The sequence below is a fragment of the Dromiciops gliroides genome, chromosome 3 (assembly GCF_019393635.1).
Source record: "Dromiciops gliroides isolate mDroGli1 chromosome 3, mDroGli1.pri, whole genome shotgun sequence".
NCBI classification, from domain to species: domain Eukaryota; kingdom Metazoa; phylum Chordata; class Mammalia; order Microbiotheria; family Microbiotheriidae; genus Dromiciops; species Dromiciops gliroides.
In genome coordinates this window covers 61,774,409-61,794,147 of record NC_057863.1, presented here as the reverse complement: position 1 = coordinate 61,794,147, position 19,739 = coordinate 61,774,409, and positions in this window count along the sequence as shown.

The window sequence follows — 19,739 nt, the reverse complement described above, 5'->3', positions numbered from 1 at the left end:
ACCAATGAAAGCCAGTAGATAATAACAGAGATTCACACCATAAAGTATCAGCATGAGTAGCATAGGATGAATTGAATACTAGAAGCCATGTTTACTGAAATCATTCATAGCCTGTGTAGGTAGTAAAATAGAAAATTCTAATAAATACTTGTATTTATCCCTCTTCTGATTAAGATGAGTTCATGAGGACAGCAATGGAAATAAAGCAGAGAATTATATCTGATATCCTAATTATTGGAGAGGCAGCATGACATAATGAATCAAGAGCTACCTTTGGAGCTAGAAAGACTTGGGTTCAAGATCTACTTCTGATACATACAAGTTATGTCACTCCAAGCCAGTCATTTACGGTATCAGTCTTCTAGGCAACTCCCTAAGACTCTAAGTTGTAGAGAATATTGACTTGGACTACAGGAAGGAATTTCCCCATCTGGGCATTCCTTATGCCAAGGAAATCACAAGTCCAGTTCCTAGCCAATCCTATAATTAGGTCTAATGCTCTGAAACATGATATAACCAAAAAAAGGGTCAAGGCATTGAAATAATTCAATCAACTGCCTTTAAGCAATGTTTTCAAGAAATACAAATTAAAACAAATGGCAGGCTTATTTGTCGCAACTTAGAAGGTAGGGCTTAAAAGGGTAAGACAATGCTAGGACATCCAGGCTAAATCTACATAATATAATATTTCATCTTTAAAATATTTTGACTTTTACAGAATAGGTTTTTCAGTAATTTTTGTTGTTGAATTAACAGTGTTTTGAATAATCAATTTAGAGTTAAGAGGGCCCTCAGTGGCATCTGGTTTGTTGTTATTTAGTCATGCCTGACTCTTTGTGACCCTATTTAGGGCTTTCTTGGCAAAGATAATGGAGTGGCCATTTCCTTCTCCAGCTCATTTTATAGATGAGGAAATTGAGACAAACAGGGTTAAGTGACTTGACCATGGTCCCATAGCTAGTAAGTATCTGAGGTCATATTTGAACCCAGGTCTTCCTGACTCCAGGTGTGGCACTCTATTGTGCCACCTAGCTGCCCATGATAGTGTGATATTCATCTTAATTCTGCAAATGACAAATCCAGGCAAATACAGCAGCTCTCTTTAAGCCCACTTCTGATATCAGTATTCTTATCAGAGAAGCGGTGTGATATCATGGATAAAACACTGAATTAGGTATTGGGAGACTTAGATTTTTATATTATCAACTCTCCATCGAAATCTGGAGTGATTTAACTCTGATATGTTCTACAAATAGAGTCTGCCTATAGAGAATTCCACCTCCATTTAGTTTCTGTTGTATCAACTTCTGAAACCCAATCATGTCTTTTTTTTCCCAAAAGTATATGTAAGCAGAATGCCTAGACTAATTCTACCAATGGCTTAACCTTTTTTGAGCAACCTTACTCTATGCCAACCCTCTTCCATCTTTACTTGGCATGCATGGCTTATAGTCTTTCTACTGTGCTATATACACCAGCAGACTGTTGTATCCCCAAACTTTTCTAACACTTTCTCACTTTAACCAAAACCAGGTTCACCTAAGAAGATAGCAACTCCCTGGCAACCTTCTCCCCTGGAGATCATTAAATTTCCCACTTCTCTAGTTTTAGGGCCAGGGGGAGGGGACCGAATAGTGTCTCTGACAACATAAAATTAGGGTCCAAATTCTGGCTCTGTTCCTTATCACCCATGCAATTATGGACAATTCACAACCTCTTTGCTGATAACTCCTAAATCTATATCTCTATTTCTGATCAATCTCTCTCTCTCTCTCTCTCTCTCTCTCCCTCTCTCCCTCTCTCCCTCTCTCCCTCTCTCTCTCTCTCTCTCTCTCTCTCTCTCTCTCTCTCCCTCTCTCCCTCCCTCTTTCCCTCCCTCTCTCCCTCTCTTTTTGCAGGGCAATGGGGGTTAAGTGACTTGCCCACGGTCACACAGCTAGTAGGTGTCAAGTGTCTGAGGCTGGATTTGAACTCAGGTCCTCCTGAATCCAGGGCCAGTGCTTTATCTACTGCACCATCTAGCTGCCCCTTGATCTCTCTCTCTTTTGAGCTGTAGTTTTCTATTGAGGTTTCTTTCTCTATGTCCCATAGGCACATTGGAATTAATGTTTTTCAGTGTTTTACCAGTATTCCAACCATGTTCCCAGACTTGAGATAACCTCCGACTCTCTCCCTCATCTATCATATTTAATCAAGTACAAAGTCCTGTCAATTTCACTTCTATATTTCTCTTATCCTTTCCCTTCTCTCTATTCATATCACCAGCACTCTAATATAGGTTATTACTGCAGCCTCTTAATAGCCCTTGCTATTTCTATTTTCTTCCTCTTTGGATCTGTCCTTCATGCCACAGATATTGAGTCAAGACTAATGATTAGAAGACCAACATTTTAGTTCCTTTTATTCTGATAACTTCAATGAATAACCTTGGGAAAATCCCTTTTCTTCTCTGGGTCTTAGTTTATTTTTCTGTCAAATGAGGAAGACGAGCTAGATGGTCCCTATGGTTTTTCCTCCTTTTTAAGTGAATTTTTTCCCAAAAAAGGAAATACTTGAGGGTAGATGGTATGTCTTTTATTTCTTCTATACTTCTTGCTCTACAACAAAAAGCAGTGGAAGTTACACTGAAATTACAGAATGTTTGATGTTTCATATCAACTTAAGACTGGGAGGACAGCAAATAGCAAACTAGCAAATACAAAATGGAACATATTTGAGAATGTTGCTGTAGCAAAAGTTTGGTTTTTTAAAAAATTATTGAAAACGGTGGAACAAACACATTTAGACTCTAACCACAAGTTTGTAATAGCTAGTTCAAACTGGCTTGCGAAAGCCAATTCTTAAATTTTCTGCTCCAGCAGTTGCCAAATGTGACAAATCAGGGCTCGAATTTATTGTTCTGTCGATTGTGTAGACTTAAGGAAGTTTTAGCATTGCAGGTTAAACTTAAAAGTGTGTTTTATATACATTTTTTTTTTGGTGAGGCAATTGGGGGTTAAGTGACTTGCCCAGGGTCACACAGCTAGTAAGTATCAAGGGTCTGAGACCAGATCTGAACTCAGGTCCTCCTGAATCTGTGGTTGGTGCTCTATCCACTGTGCCACCTAGCTGCACCCTTATATACATTTTTAAAAGCATTTGTGTATACATTTTTAACACATTGCTAAATATTTACTGATATAGCCCCAACTCCAACATTCTATATATATTCACTCATGGGGGAAAGAGTAATGTGAGGGATGTCCATATCCAGGGGTCCTATGCAGGGTTGAGAGATTCCCTATAGATAATAATTTACTCTTACATGCTTCTATTTGCAGATAACATTATGTTTATTGCATATAGCCCTAGAATAATACAGAGCTTGCTGAATAAAATGCACACTTACACACATAACAATCCATATAGGAAAAAAACCAAGTGGATGAAAAATGCTTATTTATCAGACTATAAGATATTGGATCAGCAACTCATTGAGTAAGTTCATCAATACATCTTATATCTTGTGTAGGTACCATAGGTGACAATTATTTAGAACCAGAGTTCAATAGGAAAAGAAGAATGGTTTAGATTGAATTTGGGAAATTGTTATGCTTTCATTAAGACAACTATGCTACTAACTAGTGCAGTGAATAGTGTTTTACCTGGAGTCAGCAAGATTCAAGTTCAAATCTAGCGTCAGATACACATTTGCTCTGCTACACTGGTTAAGTCACTTAAATTCTGTCTACTTCAGTTTCCATATCTATAAAATGAGAATAACAGTAGCACCTACCTCTAAGGGATTTATGAGGAAAAACATGAGATAATATTTGTAAAGTATAGTTCTAACTTTAAAATGCCATGCACACACACACACACACACACATACACACACTAAATACTCAGTGTTTATATATATATATATATATATATATATATATATATACACACACACACACACATACATACTAAGTACTTAGTATATATGTACACTAAAATTCTATACATACATATATGCATATATACCATATGTGTATATATATACATAATATCCATATCTATATCTATATCTATGTATGCTATTATTACTATTATCATGACCACCACCACCATCATCATAATCATTCATCCCAACTTTTTCCTTGGAAAAGCCAATATCTTTTTAACAATTAAATTTTTCCAGGAATACATAATCATGAAGCATATAAAACAAACAACACCACAATTATCAGTGAATCAAATTTGTACACACAACTCAAAGGTACATTAGTAACAATGAACTTTGTTCCAAGAAGTGGCATAAAAATACCATCTAGTAGATGAATAATGGAAAAATGAACTGATCTGGCCATATGGTGAGAGTGATAGAATAACAGATGGAGGACTTGAATGCTGCTCTAGTTCCCATGGATTGAATGGTAAAAGACTAAAAGGAAGGTCTACAACACATTGGTTATATCTACAAAGGAAAATAGTTGGAAGGACATGAACAAAAAAAAATGCAAAGGAAGGGAAAATGTGATATGTACTAATCCATACAAGCAGAAAGGTGATTAGGAATTTTGACACTCAGAGCAATTCAACTGGGCTGGGGGTAAAGACCCTAGAATGCCTCAAGTCTTCAGTAGAGGAGACCACTGAGTGAGTTGGGGGTGGGTCATAGAATGAAGGAAATCAGCATGGATGTGGCCACCCCAAGAAGAGAAATATACCATCTGGCATTAATCAATTATTCCTGCTATCTTAGTGATAAGTTCATTTGTGTCTTTGCCATAAAAGGAGCAGAAGTACTATTGTGGTTTAGTTATTTTCAGTTGTGTCCAACTCTTCGTCACCCCATTTAGGGTTTTCTTGGTAAAAATACTCGAATGGTTTGCTATTTCCTTCTCCTGCTTATTTTACAGATGAGGAAATTGAGGCAAACAGGGTTAAGTAACTTGCCCAGAGTCACAAATCTAGTAAAGTCTGGGTTTGAATTCACATCTCCCTGACTCCAGGTCCATTACTCCATCTGCTATGCCACCCAGCTGCCCTAGAAGTACTGTTAGGACCCTATAGATTTCAGCTTCCTAGAATGAAATTTTTGTTATCCTGCCTTACTAATGGCCTTGAGGGGAGTACCCACATTGAAAATATCAGAGATAGGTCAAAGTATCATAGAACCCAATATGATATTCCACACATAGTTGGCACTTGATAAATCTTTATTAAATAATAAGAGATTTACTGGAAATTATTTGTTCAGGGTCACCTTGGACAAGAACAGATCCCAGTGTTTTTTTCTTTCTTTGCATAGGTACTAATGATTTCTGTATAACAGGAGCAGCATAGGTTATATTTTGCTGTGTTGCTACTATAGGAAAATTATTACTACTCATGAAATCCTTTTTGAATTTTAAGGACTACCTTGATATTAGTTGATTCATTAAAATAAGTTACTGTAAGTTATCCTAAGTACAAGGGGTGGGTAGGTGGGAAAGCCCACAGAAATGTCTGCATTAGTTTTCAGGCTATGGTTTTACCCCAAGCATGGGGGGAAGAAGAGGAGGGAAGGAGAGGGGAAGGGAAGCTAGAGTAAATGATTATCTTCTATTTGTGATAATTTTTACTTTAATTGTCAGTAGGCTTGTGTTCAGGTTGGCTTGTGAATTTACACATATTCAAGGCCAAACCAAACTAGTTTATTTGGGGTCACTTAGGAAATAGGCCAGTAAATGCAACTGATATTTCCTATAGATTTTCAAGAAGTTTACCCTGAGTCAATATGTGAAAAGGGAGATGACATTAATGTTCAAAATTGCTTTCAAGAACATCCACAAGGTGTTATGGCAAATACTGATCATATCCTTTTGTCTCCACCTCTTTGAATACAAAGAACACAAGATTTGAATATAAATGACTTGGTGTCAAATCTTGGCTCTTCCAATTATTAATGGGTGACCATAGGCAAGTCATTTCATCTTTCTGGACTTCAGTTTCCCAGTCTCTAAAATGAGGAGGTTGCATGGGGAAGATGTGTGTGTATGTATGATTCTAAGGTTCCCTTTAGCTCCAAATCCTGCTATAGAATCTTCTATGAGAATTGGCAGGGATCCTTGAACTTGGGAACCCTCCTGAATTTCTTCTTTAAGGGTGGGCTTAAGTTGTGCTTTGCAAAGGATGTAGATGAAAGGAGAAGGGGAAAAGCTTCTTACTTTTAGGTTTAAAAAAAACTAGTCATCTTAGGTGTATATGTTAAAAAAAAAGACTGTGAGACCCTGGGCAAGTCATTTGACTCTTATTGCCCCACAAAAAAAAACAAAAAAAAAACCCCACCCAAACTAAACAAAAAAAATGGAGAACTTGCAGGATTTAAAGTCAGTTTTCCTCCTATCTATGTTGCCATAAATATTTAATATGTAAACAATGGCACTGAAAAAAGAACACTGTTGGGATGGGAATCCAGGGTAAGATGCATAAAGTTGGTAGAATTTTCTTTAGTGGACTGTCTACATGCCAGGTGCTCATTTCACTTTGGCAGCATAATAGGCCTCATTTAAAAGTGTAGCAAAGGCTCCCTGGACAGGAATAAAGGAATCCAGGAAAGCCCACACAGCACTATGTCTATCTGCTATCCCTCTTTTGTTTTTGGCATTTAGGTTCACCAAAATTTAGTGTGGTATAACATAATAATATAATAAAATATACTCTAATATTATAACATGATAGAATATAATATGATGTGACAGAACATGACAACATACTATAATACAATATGAGATAAGATGTGACATGATAGGAGATCCCATGACATAATATGACATGGTATGGTATGGTATGATATGGTATAGTATGGTATAGTATGGTATAATATGGTATAGTATGGTATATATTCCCATCTAGTTTAAATAGTCTAGGGGATGAAGGTTCAGAATAAAATTTCCGTGGGCTCTTATTTTTTTCTCCTGTTTATCACCTTGGGCTAGCTAAGTTGCAGAATTCTGTGAGGTGGGAACTTCTCAGGGCCAGTCCCATTTCATGGTTTCCTTCCCATGTTCCAGATTCAAATTAGTTATTGGTTGAGTCTATAGCTTCTTTACTCTCCCACATTCTACATTGTACCCAAATAACAATTCAAATACAGGTTAGTGTATAAAGTTATTTTTGCATCTTTCCTTTCCTTTTTTTTCTTTTAAAAATCTGTAAGTTTGCTATCAGTTACATGATAGCAAAAGGAATGAAGCAAAATAAAAAAAGGAGTAGGAGGTTTTGACTAGTACAGTTCAATGGAGACACAAGGCAGCCATAAGCTTTCTTGCTTAGACTCCAAGAAAGGGCAATTAATGACAATGTCTTCCTCTGAAGTTTAAAGTAAGGAGTGGTAAGGGAAAATGTATCAGAGTGGATGTTCTCACCAACCAGGTCAGTTCAGCTCTATAAGCAGATCATCAGCCTAGCCCCTGGTATCACTCACGTTAAAGTGGCAGTTAACTAATTATCATGGTCTCCTTGAATGAAATATCTGTAGCTAATCTACACACCAGCATCTTCCCACATTCCGAATCTGGAGGACATGCACCTCACTTACTCCTTCTAGCATCTCTATTTCTCAGAACTTTCTGTGAGGCAGTCCCAGGCGACTTTCATACATAGTCTTTTTAGAATCTTTGTTCCCAGGCATTCATTGCAGTGCAGTCTGTGACTGCATTGACACCAAAGGTTGGGCTACAAAAGTACAAATAATAAAGCATATATGCTCCTTCTCTTCCTACTTTTGTTGTTCAGCTATTTCAGTCGTGTCCAACTTTCTATGACCCCATTTTAGGTTTTCTTGGCAAAGATACTGGAGTGTTTTGCCACTACCTTTTCTAGTTCACTTTACAGATGAGGAAACTGAGGCAAACAGGGTTAAATGACTTGCTCAGGGACACACAACTAGTAAGTATCTGACTTCAATATTATTGTGGGAGGAAACACCATACTCCCAGTCACTAGGTGTCATCCTCAGCTACTTACTCTTCCTCACCCTTCCCCATATTCAATAAATTGTCAAGTCCCATCATTTCTACCTTAGCAATATCACTCATGTAGGCCCCCTTATCTCTTTTGAAATTGATAGCACTGGTATAGGCCCTCATCCCTTCATGCCTGGATGATTGCAATAGACTTCTGGTTAGTCTTCCTGACTTAAGGCTCTCCCGACTCCAGTTCACTCTTCACTCAGCTATCAAAATGATCTTCCTAAAGTGTAGATCTGACTGAGTCACTCAAGAGGGACTCCTTGCTATATCTAGGATAAAATATAAAATCCTCTCTCTAGGATTTTAAAAACCCTTCATAACCTGGGCTCTCCCTGCCTTTCCTATCATCTTATACTCTATTGCCCTATGTGATCCAGTGACGCTGGCCTCCAACCTCTTGACTGACCATTTTTACTGGTGTATCTCATGTCTTCTTTCCTTGTTTCTACCTCCTGGCCTCCCTGTCTTTTTTTCAAGTCTCCACTCACATTCCACCTTCAACCAGAAGCAGTTCCAATCCCCCTTAGTGACTTCCTTCTGAGGCTACTCTCAATTTATCCTGTCTATAGCTCGTTTGTACGTAGTTGTGGGCATGTTGTTTCATTCATTAGATTGTGAGCTCCTTGAGAGCAGGGACTGTTTTTCCCCCTTTTGTATCCCTAGCATTTAGCCCAGAGCTTGGCACATAGTAAAATCTTAATTCTTGTTGACTGAGGTCACCTGAGTGACCTTGGGCAAGACACTCAGTCTCTCTGGTCATTAGTTTCTTCAGTTGTGAAATGAAGGGGTTGGATTAAATGACCTCTTAATCCTTTCATCTCTAAATCTATGAATTTATAAATCTAAGTCTTCTTGAATCTAACACCAGCTGTCTATATACTATGTCATATTGCCTTTCAAAAGGAAGAATTGAATAAAATGGTATAATGAGAATACTTTGTGACATTTTCCTCATACTTATTATCCATTCTTCTATGTCAATTTCTCTGCCTTCCTCCCTCTCCCTCTTCCTTCTTCTCTCCCTCCTTTCCTTTCTTTCTTTCCTTCCTTCCTGTATACAAAGCCTCATGATAGGTGTGATGAGACATATAAAGATAAAGAAAATAAGCATTATGGTAGAGTGGTTAGAGTTCAGGAATCTATTTTGGAAGACCTATCTTTGAATTTTGCCTATGATACCAATTCCGTGTGCTTACAGGCAAATTATTTAGCTTTTCTGAAGGAAAATGAATGATAAATGTAGTGCCTACCTCCCTTGGTGGTGGTGGTAGAGGCTAAAATGAGGTAATTTATGTTGAGTGCTTTGCAAACTTTAAAATGCTAGATAAATAGTACTTACTATTATCAAACAGAGTATGGTCCTTGTCCTCAGGATTATTAAGTTTTCTTAAGGGAGATAAGACATGTACACCAGAAAATACTCTTCAAGACAGAATGTGTTAGGGGTCATAAACAAAGTACTCTGTGGGTTCAGAGGGAACAGCAGATTCCTCCTGTGAGAGAAAAACATCTCTCAGCGTTGAAGATTTAGAGGTCAATTTCTCTGCCGTTTTGATGCCAGTGTGATTTTCTGTTTCTCCAAGGGCAGGGGAATCACCTACATGCTTGCCTCCCCTCCCTGCAGCAGAGCTGAGGATCACCAAGAAATGGGGTAGTTCTGTGGGCGGCTGCTTCTACTTCATTAGGCTAGTTTATGAAGCCATTTCCATTGCACAAAGAATGAAATCTTCATGAAAGGTCAGGATGTGGTGACTGCAGTCTCAGCGATTATAATAATTGTACACTTAGGGAAATGCCATTCTTAAATTCTCTTCCTCCTTAATGACCGCTTATTTTCAGCAGAATGTATGTCAGAATGAACACACGGGAAGATGTATTGGATCTGTCAGTTGACCCAGTTTAGCTTCAGCATGACTTCCAGATGTGTTCACACTAGAGTAATTAGCTTGGATTAACAAGCAACCCTGATAGTCCGAGTTTTAGCTAGAAAATGATTACTTTAGACTTAAAGGTTTAAAGTCTAGGTAGTATAGAGGGAAAACAGAGCTCAGAGACTTAATATACATTCAACTATGGCATTGCATTTCTACATTTTTTTTACTCATGTATGCTAGGTTTAGAAACATGAAAAATGGTAAAAAATCAGGATGATCTACAGTCCCTCCCTTTATTTCATTTTTAAAATTATAATCTTATCTATTGATTTTGTTTTTACATATAATCATTTACTTCTATACTGTTCTGTACCCCAATAGAATTTTTTAAAATTTTTTCATAAATAGACTATAAAGCAGAACCAATTAATGAAGAAACCATGTCTGACATTCTATACTTGGAGCCCCATCTCTCCACCAAGAAGAGGGAAGTTTGCTTCATTCTGTTTTGCTGGACCAAGAATGGTCTTTACAATTAATCAGAGCTCTGCTAGTCTTCAGTGTTGTTTTTATTGACATTATAATACTGGGCTTATTGTTCTTTGGGGATCCCCAATATCACTCTGTATCCATTCATCTGTCTTCTCTTTCTCTAAGATTGCTACCCATCTCAAATTTGAAAAACAGTGTTCAAGAATTGGTGTGGCCAAAAACAATTCATTGATGTGAATTTTGCTTGTCTGGACCTCAGATGACAAGCATATGGCTATGTAATCAAAGCATTTTCACTTTGCTTAGACCTGCTAGAGCTTGTGTTCCTATGACATAAACTTCATTATCCAAGTGCTCCCTCCATGACAGGATGAAAAATCAGAGAACTTTTTTTTTTTTTTTTTTTTTTTTGCGGGGCAATGGGGGTTAAGTGACTTGCCCAGGGTCACACAGCTAGTACGTGTCAAGTGTCTGAGGCCGGATTTGAACTCAGGTACTCCTGAATCCAGGGCCGGTGCTTTATCCACTGCGCCACCTAGCTGCCCCCAGAACTTTTTTTAGAAGATGTGAAGGCATTACATACTTGAGAGAGGGTACTGTGCATCCCTCTATAGATAGTGAGTGGTAATTTATATTGGAACCTGTGTATCAGTACAGAATTATGAAGTTCAATCAGTGCATAAATATTTATTATGTGCCGTCTAGGTGCCAGGCACTATGCTAAGCACTGGAAGGTTTAGACATCTCCCTAAATTGGGCTCTTAGAAACAAAGGTTTCTTCTTGCTTCATGCTGAAGCTCGTTGGTTGTTTTTAATGATAAAGATTTGATATCCTAATTCATTTACTGTTAGGCAAGTGCTCATATCTGGGAAAATACCACTTGAGTCAGCAAAACATGTTATTACTAGCAGTTCTTTCTAGACTGTGATTGAGTGGCTCAAAGAGACTAAATTCTTTGTTTAGCCCTGAGATAATCAGTGTGGAGACAGGATGGCAGGACAGGATGGAAAATGTTTCACTTGATTTTACCTGAGGTCTTTTTCATCTTTTGTTTCATATGTGAACAAGCCAATAGGGAGGGAGTAATTGAAGGTAAATGAATGAGAGTGGAAGATTTTTAGAGAAGGACCTGGAGAAAGTCATATATGACAGAACACAGGAAAGAGATAGCAGGGATTTTATTGCTACAAGTAGGGTTATCTCCATAAAACTGGGGAGTGGTGATCCCTCTTCTCAACTGTGGGAGTTATTGGTCTGTACCTGACACTTCTGGGGATGTGTTTTTATTTTTTAAATCATCATCTACAATTGTGTTTTTAAAATATTATTGTTATAACTGTATTTAATTAAATTAATTGCTATTAGTTACTATTACACCAGTTTTGGTAGTAAGCATTTTTTATTAATTAATATTATATGTCAGGAAAGTGTTGACTGCATATTTCCTTAACTATTCATTGTCTCAGGCCTTCAGACCTACATTGTCCTAAGAGGAAGAGTGTGTCCCAAGAGAGAGCATCCAGAGCTGAGTGGGAGACCAAAGAGAAAGCTTGACCCTTGTGTGGCCAAGGGTTTTATTTTCTTTAGATAGTGGCAGGTCATTATATATCAATCTAAACTAATTGGTTAGCATCATTCAGTTCCATGGATTGACATGACTTTAGGGTGGTATACAAAAGACCCTAGCTGAAGAGCAAAGTCCAGTATATAGGTATGATTCTTCATTTAGCTAGACAAAAGAGTCTATCTCCATTTCTTTTGTTCCCTTGGGCTTGTCTCAGACAAGAGCTGAACTTTCTGGAGTGGGGGAGAGAAAGAACTGAAACTGATCTCTGGGTCTCCCATAGAAATCCATTATTAATAATTATTTTCTCAGAGATGGCACTAGCTCTAACAATGTGACCTTAAGAATTATCTACTTCATAGATCCATGCACATCTATATGATAGAAGGAAGAGCAGACTGGAAGAAGGCATGATCCCAGAGACTACTGGCAAGAATGGGAGAAGTAATAAAAGAGTGAAAGCCAAGTAGGCTAGTAGCTATCCATTCTTCTGCCCACTCAGATGACTTTTTGAACACAGCAGAATTAAGATTAAGTTTTGCCTTTCTTGTTTTAGTCTGAAAAAATGTTTGTTGTGCCAGCCTGTCTCTAGTAGGGCAATCTCTACTTCTGAGACATAAAGGATGATAGAAAGAATGGGTATCAGCATTGAGAAATGTGGAGGTGAGCTACCATAAGATAACCTGAATTTCCTCAGAGAAGCAGAGGGCTAAGTTATGGGTTGTAAGCATGGGGGCTGATGGTATGACTGGGGGTTTGAAGAAAGATGAACATTTGGGAATAGTTCTTGTGGGAAATGAATTAGGAAATCCATGAAATAAGAACAAAATGAGTACCAAGCAAGAGTGAGGGCCAAGAATGGATTCTGAATGAATTTGGGGAACTGGATCCATCAATAATGTTTATATAGTTTAGGGGTATGTACATGATAGATTTGTAGCTTTCTTTTGTACTGGAAGTATTAAATGGAAAACTGCAGAACTCATTGACTGGCTTCAGGTATATTTGAAAATATATCTTTAGTAAGAGAGATGTATGAAATTTCATTAGCTCTAGAAGTCTTCATTTTTTTTTCTCTATTTCTTATTGCTTTAATTATAATAATCATACCTTCAGTGCTTCTTTTCTCCTCTGACTCACTGGATGCTGAAAACAAATGCAGGGACCACTATTTATATTTCCCCTCTTATTTTGGCTTTGGTTTAAAAATGAGAATCCAGGTTTTCTTTTTATAGGAGAATAAGTCCTACAGTTAGACAAGTGATTAAAAAAATTAATTGGGTTATATATAGTACCTATTTACACAATATTTTAAAGATATTTTTAGGGAGGTAATTCAATAATTTTGCTTGTTAATATGAAGTGACAACAGTAATAACAACATTTATATTGTTCCTACTATGTATCAGGCACAGAGTCAAGTGCTTTAGAAATATTGTTATATTATTAAATAATATAGTGTGAAAGAATGGAATTTCTGATGTGGGCTAGCATTTGATCAAGGTAATCTGCCAATTACTAAAATCACTTTTTAAAAATGTGTGATATGAGTGAATAGAAAATTCAAAAGACTCATTCTTGACATTTGAGGTAGCTGCAAAGAAGTAATTTTTCATTTGTAAAAATAAAATGAAATATATTTGATTTGAAGAAGCAGTAAAAGGCACTTTGCTGTAGTAGATAGAACATGGGATTTTGTATCAAGAAAACTTAGGTTTGAATCCTACTTCAGACACTGTCTGACCCTGAGAAAGTCTATGGGTTTCCATTTTCTCATCTTTAAAATGAAGGGATCAGAATGGATGACTTCTAAGGTCTCTGACAGGTCTAAGTCTATGATTTTGAGAAATATTTTTATAGTAGAGAATATTGTTTTAGTAAACCGTAATCTTACTGAGGACTAGGGAAGGAACTGAATCTTTTCTTTTTTTTCCCCTTCATCAGTACCCAGCAAAGTGTTCCCACAAAAGCAGCTGACACTCTAAATGTTTATTGGCTGTTGAATGAAAAGGTAAGGCAGGAGTTGAAGTTCACAATATAAAATATGTCCAGTGGCATATGCTTGTCTCTATAAAGATGGAAGGTTTTTCCTTCTTGGATATGCAAGCATTTGTCTAGTCTCTGATAATGAGGATTCCTTTCTTGCTTGGTTGGGTTAGCTGGTCACCTAGATCCCTTATAATTCTCAAATTATGTGATTCTGTAATTTCACCAGAAAGTATTTGCTGAGGCTTTGAGGAGGTAGCATAGAGTATTTAATTCTATGTTTGATATTCCATGTCTTCTGAAGTCAGAAGACATGGTTTCAATTCTGCCTCTGTGCCAAGGGGCAATAATGTAGCCTCCCAAAGACTTAGCTTTCTTATCTTTGAAATGAGGGGGTTGGCTCTAAGAATCCTTTCTGCTTTAAATCTATAATCCTTTGGCAACCCACTCAAAAGATATTTTTCCTTGCTTTCACACTTTATTTGCACCACTCATGTGATACCTAGCACATAATGCTTTGTATTTTAGTTATGTGTGTAATTGCCTCAATTAAAGTCCCTGAAGGGAGACACCTAAGTCTTATATATCTCTTTATCCTCCTATACACATAAGTCAGTGTTTAACCAATATTTATTGAGTGAATGAATGAGGCAATAAATAGAAAGGAACATATTTTGATTTCTGCATTGAATACCAGCCAAATCATATTATTGTTCATGCTATTTCAAGAGATTATTACCCTTACAATAGGGACTCATTTAAAAAAATATTGTGGTTGAAGAAGAAAGATTTTATGTGAGCTATATGTAGACAAATATATGGGATCACAGATATTTGTTTCACTACCATAGCTACTACACAAATGGCAAAGTATTTTAGTGGGCTCTTTAAGCTATAATTCATAAATCACTTTATATCTACCATATGAGCAGACCAACATAGGGAGTTCTTCCTTGTGAACCTCTAATGTGAGAAAATTTTCCCCATTCTGCCTCTCCCTAGCACTTCCCCTAGTGCCCTCTTTCTTGCCCATTTATTTTTTTGGAGATCATTCCAACATAATCAACTGAAATCCATGCCCTCCATCTATGTAAACTTTTTTTTAACTTACCTAATAATAATAAAGTTCTTAGGTGTTGCATGTGTCAACTTCCAATATAGGAATGCAAACAGTTGAACTTTATTGAGACCATCCTGATTATTCTTTCATGTTAACTTTTTTTTTTTATGCTTCCCTTGAGTCTTGCATTAGAAGATCAAGTTTTCTATTCTGTTCTGGTCTTTTCATCAGGAATGCTTGAAATTAGTCTATTTTATTAAATATTTACTTTCCCCCCAGGAGGATTATACTCAGTTTTGATGGATAGTTTATTCTTTGTTGTAATCCTAGCTTCTTTGCTTTCCAGAATATCTTATTCTGAGCCCTTCCACCCTTTAATGTGGAAGCCACTTAATCTTGTGTGGTCCTGACTGTGGCTCGATAATATTTGAATTGTTACATTTTGAAAAATTGAAGTGTTTTCTCTTTTTTACTTTGGAATTCTGGAATTTGGCTATGATATTCCTGGGAGTTTCATTTTGGGATATCTCTCAGGTAGTGATGGGTGGCTTCTTTTAATTTTTATTTTACTCTTTGGATTAAAGATAATGGGGACAATTTTCCTTGATAACTTTATGAAATATAATGTCTAAGCTCTTTCTTTGATTATGGATTTTGGTTAGTCCAGTAATTCTTAATTTCTCTTTCCTTGATTTATTTTCTAGGTCAAATGTTTTCTGATGAAAATTTTTCACATTTTCTTCTATTTTTTCATTCTTTTGTCTTTGTCTTGTTATTTCTTGATTTCTCATGGAGTCATTAGCTTCCACTTGCCCAATTCTATTTCTTTTTGTGGGGCAATGGGGGTTAAGTGACTTGCCCAGGGTCACACAGCTAGTAAGTGTCAAGTTTCTGAGGTACTCCTGAATCCAGGGCTGGTGCTTTATCCACTGCGCCACCTAGCCACCCCCCAATTCTAATTTTTAAGGAATTATTTTATTTAGTCATATTTTGTACTTCTAATCCCATTTGGCTTATTTTGATTTTTCAGGGGTTCTTTTCTTCAGTAAATTTTTGTGCGTCTTTTACCAAGCTGTTAATTCTCTTTTCATAATTTTCTTGTATCACTCTCATTTATTTTCCCAAATTTCCCTCTACCATCCTTATCTCTTTAATTCTTCTAGGAATTCTAGTTGGGCTTTGGTCCAATTAATATTTTTCTTTGAGGCTTTGTTTGTAAATTTTTTCATATTGTTGTCTTATGAATTTATATGTTTGTATTCCCTACCACCATAATAGCTTTTTATGAACATTTTTTTTTGTTTTTGCTCATTTTTCTGACCTATTTCTTTTTTTTACTTTAAACTTCATGTTAAGAATGGGCTCTGCTCACCTGAGGATGGGGAGGCAATGTCACAAGCTTCAGCCTTTTCCATACTGTTGTTTTCAGAGCTCGTTCTGGAGGTGTGCAAGGTTTTAGTGCTTCTAAGGTGGAGTAATCCTGGGGGAGGTATGATTATTGCTTTCTTGGTCTGCTCTGTGGTCTTTACTCAGAGTCCATTAAAAAATTACCCCCTTAATTTTGCTTTAAAAACTCTATGAGGAAGGTAACACATCTATGACTTTTGCCATTTTGCAAATATCTAAACTGAGGCACAGGGAAAATGAATGCTTTTTCTAATGTCTGTTGGGAAAAAGCAAGAATCTGAATACAGAGTCTTTGACTGAAAATCCATTGCTTTTTACAGCATATAATAGCTCTAAGCATGATGATATCAACTGACTTGGAATGCTTCACCCCACCCCCACCAAAGTTGGGGGGAGCATGTTGCAAATACTTTAGAAAAAGACTTAATGTAAAACAATCATTGGTGAAATTCTTTGGTGGTGTCCTCAAAGCACCTTGGTAATATGGGGAAAATGCTTCTGGTTTAGACAATTCATCAGCATTATTATTTACTGTATATGATACTTCTGTCAATTCATTGTTGTCAGGAAACAGAAATGTGTGCTATGGCCCAAATTCAAGAATGAGAAACAAAAAGAGATGCTTTTCTTTGTAATCTTGCTCTAGGCGGAGATGATGCTGTCTTTTTGTTGAATTGTGCCAGGGGAGTTTTGGTTATTAACTTGGTTAGGCAGTGAAGCCTTGCTTTATTCTTCCTTTACTATAAAGGAAAAACTCTGATTTTCAAGGCTGGAAAAACAGTAAGTCCTTTTGACTTACTCACTTCCTCTTGAGTCTGGAACCTATTTTAATTTGGATTCATTGGTTCTGGTCTTTAGAAAGTATTAATCCAACCACTTCCTCCCTTTCTGAGGCCAACATTAGCCCCATAACCCTGGGTACTTAACTTTCATATGATGTTCCCCTCTTGACCTATTCAATTTTAAATGCATTTATTAATTATCTCTTATATGCCAGGCACCAGTCAAATAAAGACAAAAATTAAATCAAATTAAAAAGCAGTCTTTCCCTCAAGCTGCCTATGTTCTATGGAAAATTGCATGTACACAGATAAGTTAAACATTGGGGGTTGGATGGGAGGAGGGAATCTGTCCAATTTATTTACATTTTTATTGTTGGTATATTGAATTTAATTGGATGGGCACTTGAAATTGTACAGTGATGTCATTATTTGTAGGCTCGTTACAATATTTCATGTCTGTCCTTATTAAACATAGGTGGCCAGGTGGCATGGGATGGCAGTCATTAAGTGGTAAGTGTTCTGGGCATCACCATTGTCTCTGTGGACCACAGTCTGGGGGAAAATTGCTATAAGCTGGAGCTGGTAAATTTCCTATTTGCAAAGCTGATTTACTATAGATTGTTATTCAGTGGAGATAACATTTGCAGCATACAATTGTCTCACATTAAAGACATAGATGGAGAATCAGGAGACTGTAATGGGCTATTTTGTTCATGTGAAACTTGTTTCTTAGGCCCTGAATTTATCCATCCAATGAAATGAAAGGCCCATCCTTCTGCAGCAGGCCCTGGTTTTTGATATGTGTTTCTCATTATCTCCTTTCTTCCTCTTCTGCTTCTTTGTTTTGTCTGTGTCCTTTACTCTTGGAAAACAAAACTTGCTTAAGATTCTGCACATCTGTTCAGTTTTACAGCTGTTGAGAAATCTGTCATTCAGTTAGAGGTTAGAAATCTTATTCCCTATCACAAATAAATGTATGTGTACATATATATGTTTTATATATGGAACTATATTTTATATGTTTTATATACAATGCATATATCTTTATATATGTGTGTTTAGTAGGGTAATTTTCCCCTTCTGGTTTTGGAGAACTCAATAATATAGATTTTGGATCAATATAAAGAGGAATTTATGAACAATTAGAGATTATATAAGCAAGGAGAGATTATATCAAAACAGGATTGGCTGCCTCATGAGGTAGCAAGTTTCCCATGATCTGCCAGAGGGCAGATGTTCAATAACTAGAGGGAGTTCTTTCAATGGGAAGGAAACTGAACAAGGTAACCTCTATAATCCTATCCAACTCTTAGATCTTATGATTCAATGAAGATATCCTGAATTCAGCACACACAGGCCCTGAGTTATTCAAGGGGAAAAAATTCTACCCCAGCTTACACCTCATGGCAGTCTGTTCCTTGCTAGTTTATCATGATCCATCCTCCTGTCTATTATTTGGGGACTGCTGTTCATATTTTCAAAATGTTTTATTTAAATTAATAAATACATTTAAATCAATAAATTGAGTACAAATTTTTACATTAAGAATTTAGCTCTAAGGGCAGCTAGGTCGCACAGTGGATAAAGCACGAGCCCTGGATTCAGAAGGACCTGAGTTCAAAGTTGGCTTCAGACACTTGACACTAGCTATGTGACCCTGGGCAAGTCACTTAACCCTCATTCCCTCCCTCCCCCCCCAAAAAATATTAGTTCTTTTGATGGTGCTACAGAATGTAGCACATTTTTAAACTTGATTTTTCTTGAATTCTTTTTTCTTTTGGTCTATGTTTTCTTTTATAACACAATTAATATGGAAACATGTTTTGAATGACAACACATGTATAACCTATATCAAATTGCTTTCCTTTCCAACAAGGGGGGCAGGGAAGGAAGAAGAGCAAGAGAAGTTGAAATTTTAAAAATGAATGTTAAAAACTATTTTTATTTTGTTTTGTTTTGTTGTTTTTTGCTGGGCAATGGGGGTTAAGTGACTTGCCCAGGGTCACACAGCTAGTAAGTGTCAAGTGTCTGAGGCCGGATTTGAACCCTGGTCCTCTTGAATCCAGAGCCAGTGCTTTATCCACTGCACCACCTAGCCCCCCCCCAAAAACTATTTTTATATGTTATTGGATAAAATAAAATACTAAATAAAGAATTAAAACTAAAGAATTTATTGCTTTTCTTCCTATTAAAGATGATAGAACTTAATCATTCTGGAAAAGGCACAAAGAAAACCAAGAGAATTTTGAAATGCTTTGCCCAAATCAACTGACCTCTTACTATTCTGAATCAATTCAGTTCAGCAAGAATTTATTGAGTGCCTATTGTGTGCCAGACACTACGCTGCAACAACAACAACAACTATGTGCCAGACACTATGGTGGAACATGGGAATATAAAGCCAAAAGTTAACTAAGTACTACTTTGGAGGACCTTACTTTCTAGTGAGTGAAAAATGATTTTGTAGATTGACTTATCTAAGCTCTTTATTTTAAAATGGAAAAAAATGGCCAAATTATGAACTGTTTAATAGGAGGGACTCATTATTTACCTACCAAACAATAATAATAATAATAAAAACAGTAATAATA